This window comes from Aedes albopictus, chromosome 2 (genome assembly GCF_035046485.1).
Source record: "Aedes albopictus strain Foshan chromosome 2, AalbF5, whole genome shotgun sequence".
Lineage (NCBI taxonomy): Eukaryota > Metazoa > Arthropoda > Insecta > Diptera > Culicidae > Aedes > Aedes albopictus.
This window is the reverse complement of record NC_085137.1, coordinates 413,334,311-413,340,310: the sequence shown is the minus strand read 5'-3', so window position 1 is coordinate 413,340,310 and position 6,000 is coordinate 413,334,311. Positions and strand designations below refer to the sequence as shown.

The 6,000-nt window shown below is 34.3% G+C and overlaps 1 protein-coding gene across 1 annotated transcript in view; it reads left to right on the top strand.

Moving 5' to 3' along the window:
- Nucleotides 1-6,000, top strand: part of LOC134286862 (tetra-peptide repeat homeobox protein 1-like) — a 265,454-nt gene that overhangs the window by 76,900 nt on the left and 182,554 nt on the right. The gene's annotated exons all lie outside the window — the stretch shown is intronic.

Below are 6,000 nucleotides of genomic sequence, written 5' to 3'. Positions count from 1 at the left end.
GCTCAAAAATTTGTTGTCTTAAAAGTAGTGTTTTACGAGAACAGTTCTAGCTTCACGAGCCCAAATTTGTACCAATGATGCACATATAATAGTTTGACAAACAGTCAAAATTTGAGAATTTTTGATGCACTCTATGAAAAGTTACAGCATGTTGAACTTTTTTGTGAGAGAAAAAAAAAGTTGCCTATCCCAAGCATTTTGAACACCCCCTGTGCATGGAGAACAAATGCAACCATCTCGGCAACTCTTCCATTTTTGGTACTTTTCCGCTGTACCTTAGTCAATTTTAAACCAATTGACTTTTTTTGTATGGTGGGATATACGTATACAGTGATAGACATTCGTTTAGCCGAGGCCAAAAAAAATTGAAAAAAGTGTCAGGAAATTCATAAAAAAGATTTTAAGATAAAATTTGTTTATCGTAGTGATAGTATATCTAGTTCTGTTTTATAAAAATGTGATACATCACACTTACATATACACTGAAACAAAAGCGAAGGAAAAACCCTTCAAATGTCATTTTTTACCTAGATATTCGTTTAGCCGAATTGTACAATTTTTGGAATTCCATAATAAAAAACTAACAAATTTCGAAAAATATCGAACAAAATCATTTTGTATGGTGACCTGCGTTATAGATCGACTTGTTCATCATGAATAGATCGTTTTTGAAAGTGTTGCCATATTAATTTTACATGCATCTCATATAAATATGTCATAATATTGTAAATGTTTCCAAATTGAGATTGGATGTAATTATTTTTATCGGAAGTGTTTCAAAAGAAACAAATGAAAGTTTCATGACGAGTGCAGGTTGAAAATTTACGAAAAACAATGTTTTTAACAGAAAAAAACGTAAACTATAAAAAAAATCACGTATTTAAATATTGTTTTGATGAAATATGATGGTTTCACTTGCATAAATCACAACGTTTACTACTATTACGTCTTCCAAAAGCTCCCAATATCTTCTAGACTGTATTCTGGCTCAAAAAACATACATTGGAGGGCTCATATTTCGAGAAATGGCACCGAAAATATTCAAATTTTTAGCTTGAACTACTTGTTTTATAATTTAGACGTTCTTGTCAGATAAATCATGGTAAAAATGAATGTGGTTCAAATCTTAGACTCATTTATAATATATTTCTTCAGATTTGAATGAAATAAGCTAATGTTCTTTCACTTAGCAATCTTCTAACTCATTTAGTAATGCTAGTATCAAACAGGTATACTTTACAGGCATTATGGCACGTCTTTATTTCAACGCAGAACTATTTATTTTAGCTTTTATCAATCCCATTTTAAGTTTAACCAACCAAAAACCAATATACTTAATTTTTTCATGACATTTTATGCAATAGTTTGAACACTTATAACAATTATTCTGTGCCATATTTTCAAAACTGCTAATCTAGCTTACGTTTGAGTGTTTACAGAAATCATTTTTCTTAATTAAACTTGTTTATCATCGCTTCTCCTTATATAGACATTTTTTTATAATATTTCTCTGAATTTCACAAATAAATAAACTTTTAAGGTCAAGTATCTTGCTAACACATCATAAACTAAATGCCTTGGGGTATATCCTCGAAATATACTCACGAAATTGCAAAAAATCTATTGAAAACCAATTTTTTATTTACCTCGGCTAAACGAATGTCTAAGCAAAAAATGACATTTGAAGGGTTTTTACCCTCGTTTTTGTTTCAGTGTATATGTTAGTGTGATGAATCTCATTTTTATAAAACAGTACTAGATATACTATCACTACGGTAAAAAAGTTTTATCATAAAATCTTTTGTATGAGTTTAACATGTAACATTTTTTCACGGCGAATTAAGTTATACCGGGTTGAAATTTTTACCCATATAGAGGAAAATTAGTCAAATTTGCAGTACCACACAAAAAATACTAAATGTGTTCTTCCTTTAAGCTAAATTGGCTCCAATATATCTGATTAAAGATTACTTTAGAACAGAAGTGGAAAATCTTTGGACATCAATACTAAAATTTATTGACATTGACGTAAAAAAATTACATTTTTTCGAGAAAAATCCAAAAAGTGTCTATCCATGGAGTGTAGAATTAGCATCTAAGTTAAAATACACAAAAATAAAAACTAAAAAAAAGTCTATCCATGCTAATTTTTTTCAACGTTCAAAAAGTATCTATGTTTTAATAGTTTGTGAAGCATTTGTATATTGTTAGTGTTCGTTCAAAATTTCATCCAATTCAGTTCACTGGTTTTCGAGATATGACAGCTCAAAAATGAGTTGTCTAAGAAATTATGGTGTACCCGAACGGTTCTAACTTTGCGAAAGATTAATCAATCGAGCCCAAATTTGTACCAATGATGCACATATAATAGGTTGACAAACAGTTATAATTTGAGATTTTTTGATGCACTCTATGAAAAGTTATAGCATGTTGAACTTTTTTGTGAGAGAAAAAAAGTTGCCTATCCCAAACATTTTGGCCATCCCCTGTATATTTTAAAACATGAAATGATGGTGGTCATGACCTGGTGATGTTCTAGGCAACATAAAATGCTCTGGAGTTTTGATTGTAAGGCCTTTACTTGTAATAGGATCTATTAAAGGATACTAAACTAATGTATGCATGTCAGAACTAATTTCATTGGATCCATACTTGTAAATTAGAGTATGTGAGATTGACCCCACATCAAAGACGATTGCTTAGGCCATCCAAATCATTCTGGAGTTAAGACCTTTATATCTACACTCGTAACAATGCATCGGGTACATTTAAAACTTAATATAGTGCGTATACATCATAGGGGCATCCTGGATCATCCAAACTATTCTGAAAATGACATATATGGTTTCAATTTGAAATGGTCTCTCAATTGAGGTGCACAGTTATCAGAATTTACTGATTTGAGTCGTACATGCAATACAAGCCATGGGAGAAAGTTTTCCAAAGTTTGTTCCAATTTCACAGCGTAACAAAAATTAACTTTTGGTCTGTCTCAAGAGCAAACTTATGTGTCTCTGACAGATTTTGGGTCTTTGAATCCGAATGCGAAATATTTTGCAAGTCGATAATTTAGATGTTAATTGACCAATTTATCCTTTGATTGGTTAAAAAAATATTTCCATGCTTAATGGCTTGCAGTCAAAAGAAGCCCAAAATCACTTATTTTGCCCTATAAATTGAGGTATAGCTCAAAATTGTGACGTGCTAGAGCGAATCTGAGCCCAGATTCGGATTCAACGGCCCAAAATCTGTCAAAAACACATAAGTTTGCCCTTGAGACAAAAAAATGTTGCGCTGTGCTTTAGATGACGAAAAATTATAATTAGATCAAAATAAAAAAGGGCATTAGAGGGTTAGCTCATGTGCCACTGTCTAATGAACGGAAACATTTTGTACTGCTACCACTTACGCATAAGCAAAATTCAGCATATTTGTAATTCCTTGTAAAAATTTGAGTTCAATTTATAAAATAATCCATAGGTATACTATGTCAAAATTGGCAATTAAAATAAAAATCGGCGTTTCTTCGATCAATTATGCATCGCAAACAATCGAAGTTTAAAAAGAACACTTCACAGAAAGAAATTCTTCAAAACTACTCTTGACGTAAACATAACAACGATTAAATTTCCGTTGCATTTGATTTGATTTTACATAAAATAATTTCTTGTACGCAAAATTGTAAGCAAGCTCCATACTTCAGACAACCTGTGATTTTACAATCCGATGGAGAATTGTGTTAAATGCGATGGAGGTCATTTTGTTACAGCGAACTCGAGTTTGAACTGTGTTGAATTTGGTAGTTCGATCCAAACGACGTTTACCATTATGAGTAACACATTTATATTTAAATCGACGTAAATGAATTACACATTCCAAGTAAATATTGAAGTGATTCACACCCGCTTTTCTCTATTGCATATCTTCCTATCCCGAAGCAAGTGGCCCAGGTGTGCACATTCCTACCGTCATCAACCGCGAACCAAATGAATGTGTGAATTAGGCTCATCAAATTAAATTAATACCAAAAGAGCACACCCTGCAATCATGCAGGAAAAAAAACTCTGCCAGCATTCCATCAGAGTTCGAGTCGGTCGGGCTACAGCGGCAGATTACAGGGCACTGACGAACCATAAATTATGATTATCGCTTTGTGACGAAGTTGTTGCGGTTAAAACAATTTTACGGCCAAAAGAGCGGAGAAATTATTGGTACGCAAAGGTGAATCCGGGCCCGGTTCGGTCGGTGTGACAAAGACATTTATTAATAATTCCCTCATATGGGGATGTGCAAGCGTGGGGCCAGTAATCATTTCTCGGGTGAGACAATATTAATTCAATTTTATTTAAATTAATCTGCCGGAAACGAGGGCGAAATTGATGCACAAAAAACTGAAACATCTGGCCGATGATCGTTTCCATTCCGTTGCGTTGGTATTCCTCCGTGAACGTTTGGATGAGAACAAAAACTCAGAAGATCATTTCAGCAAGAAGGTGTAAATGTTGTACCTACCAATCACTTGTTGAAAGCAACGGACGGCCCTTGTGGAAGTGAAAATGTGCGACTTGCAATTTCCTTCCCAGCCCAGCCGGTGATTGTGCGAACACGATAAAATCGCGAGAAAACAACTTGTGCACATTAGTGTGCTGAAATGCTGAATTGAATTGACGAATGGGCTAATAATGCAAATAAAGTTCTGGTGATTAAAGAACTTGGCTGGTGGTGCGTTCCGTCAGGTGGGTGAGATCGACCCACTGTGAGTTGTCTAGGCTGAACGTGTACACGGTGTTAGTTCTTTGCTTGAAATGGCAATACACTGTGCTACAAGAGTTGTTAGTTTTTCAAAATTTCTTGGTATTTGCGTATTATACACACTCAATCCCATTCTCGATGTTCGGTACTTTTTATTGCGGATAACTTTGTCAATGGTATTAAATTGCTGCGCACTCGGTTATTAAACTTTGCTTTTAACGAAAACAGCAAAATTAGTTACGAAACTTCAGTATTTTTCGAAAAAAATAACTGTACAGATATTTTTTGTACCGATGTGTTCGGTAAAGACGAACTGTCAAAAGTTTCAGTGACATATTGCTGAATAGTCGGCAATTATGTTGTGTCGTACTGAACGATCATCAATTTTCTGCCGAACATTCTGCTAGACTTTACTGAACAGATTGTATATCATCTGTCATCAGTAAAACGACAACTAAAGGCTCCGCCATTTGTTTTTATCGAGCATTTTCTGTGCGCAGCAGAGTCTTAAAATGTTTTTCTGTACATTTCTCCTTCATTTTCTTGATTGTACCAAAAGTTAACTGAATCGGAGGCGGCAAAACTTTGTTAAAAGGTAAGGCAGCTTTGTTTTTGTTTTTTTTTTTTGCTCATAATAATCTTGAAGTTTTTTATTTTGCACCAGGACGTCGACACCAGGAGGGTGAATCACCAGCGGCACAAATATTTTCGAGAGACCCGAAAATTGATATATTTGGTTTCGAATGCATAATAATAAAAGTAAATAACAATATAAAAGTGTTTAGAACTTGTTTTTGCGTGAGAAAATGTTTAAAAAAAAGCTCATCAATCAAGCTACATCACCTTCACATTTTTGCCGAACGAGTTTCAAAAAAAGTACTGAATGATCGTCACTCGATTACAAACCTTTCGGTTCTTTTTGACAGTTTGAGCAAATTTCTTGACTACCGAGTGTTCAGCATTTGTTTCAATTACCGAAACGATCACCGAACGTTCAGCTGTTCTATTTTCGTCAAAAAATATACTGAATTCGGTAAAGATAAGTTAGTGTGTAGGGTGGGTGTCAAACATCAAAACCACGAAAAGCGCTGTAGAAAGTTACCCTTTGGGTAGATTTCTCCCGGAGCTCTAACAGGTTTTGCGTCATAAGGACGTGGCCGGTGCCGTTGTTGACCTAAAAAAGTTTGAGTTCTCGGAAGTGAAAGTGGTTTGCTAAACCCAAGTCCCATCTATTGGTTTTCTGTGCAA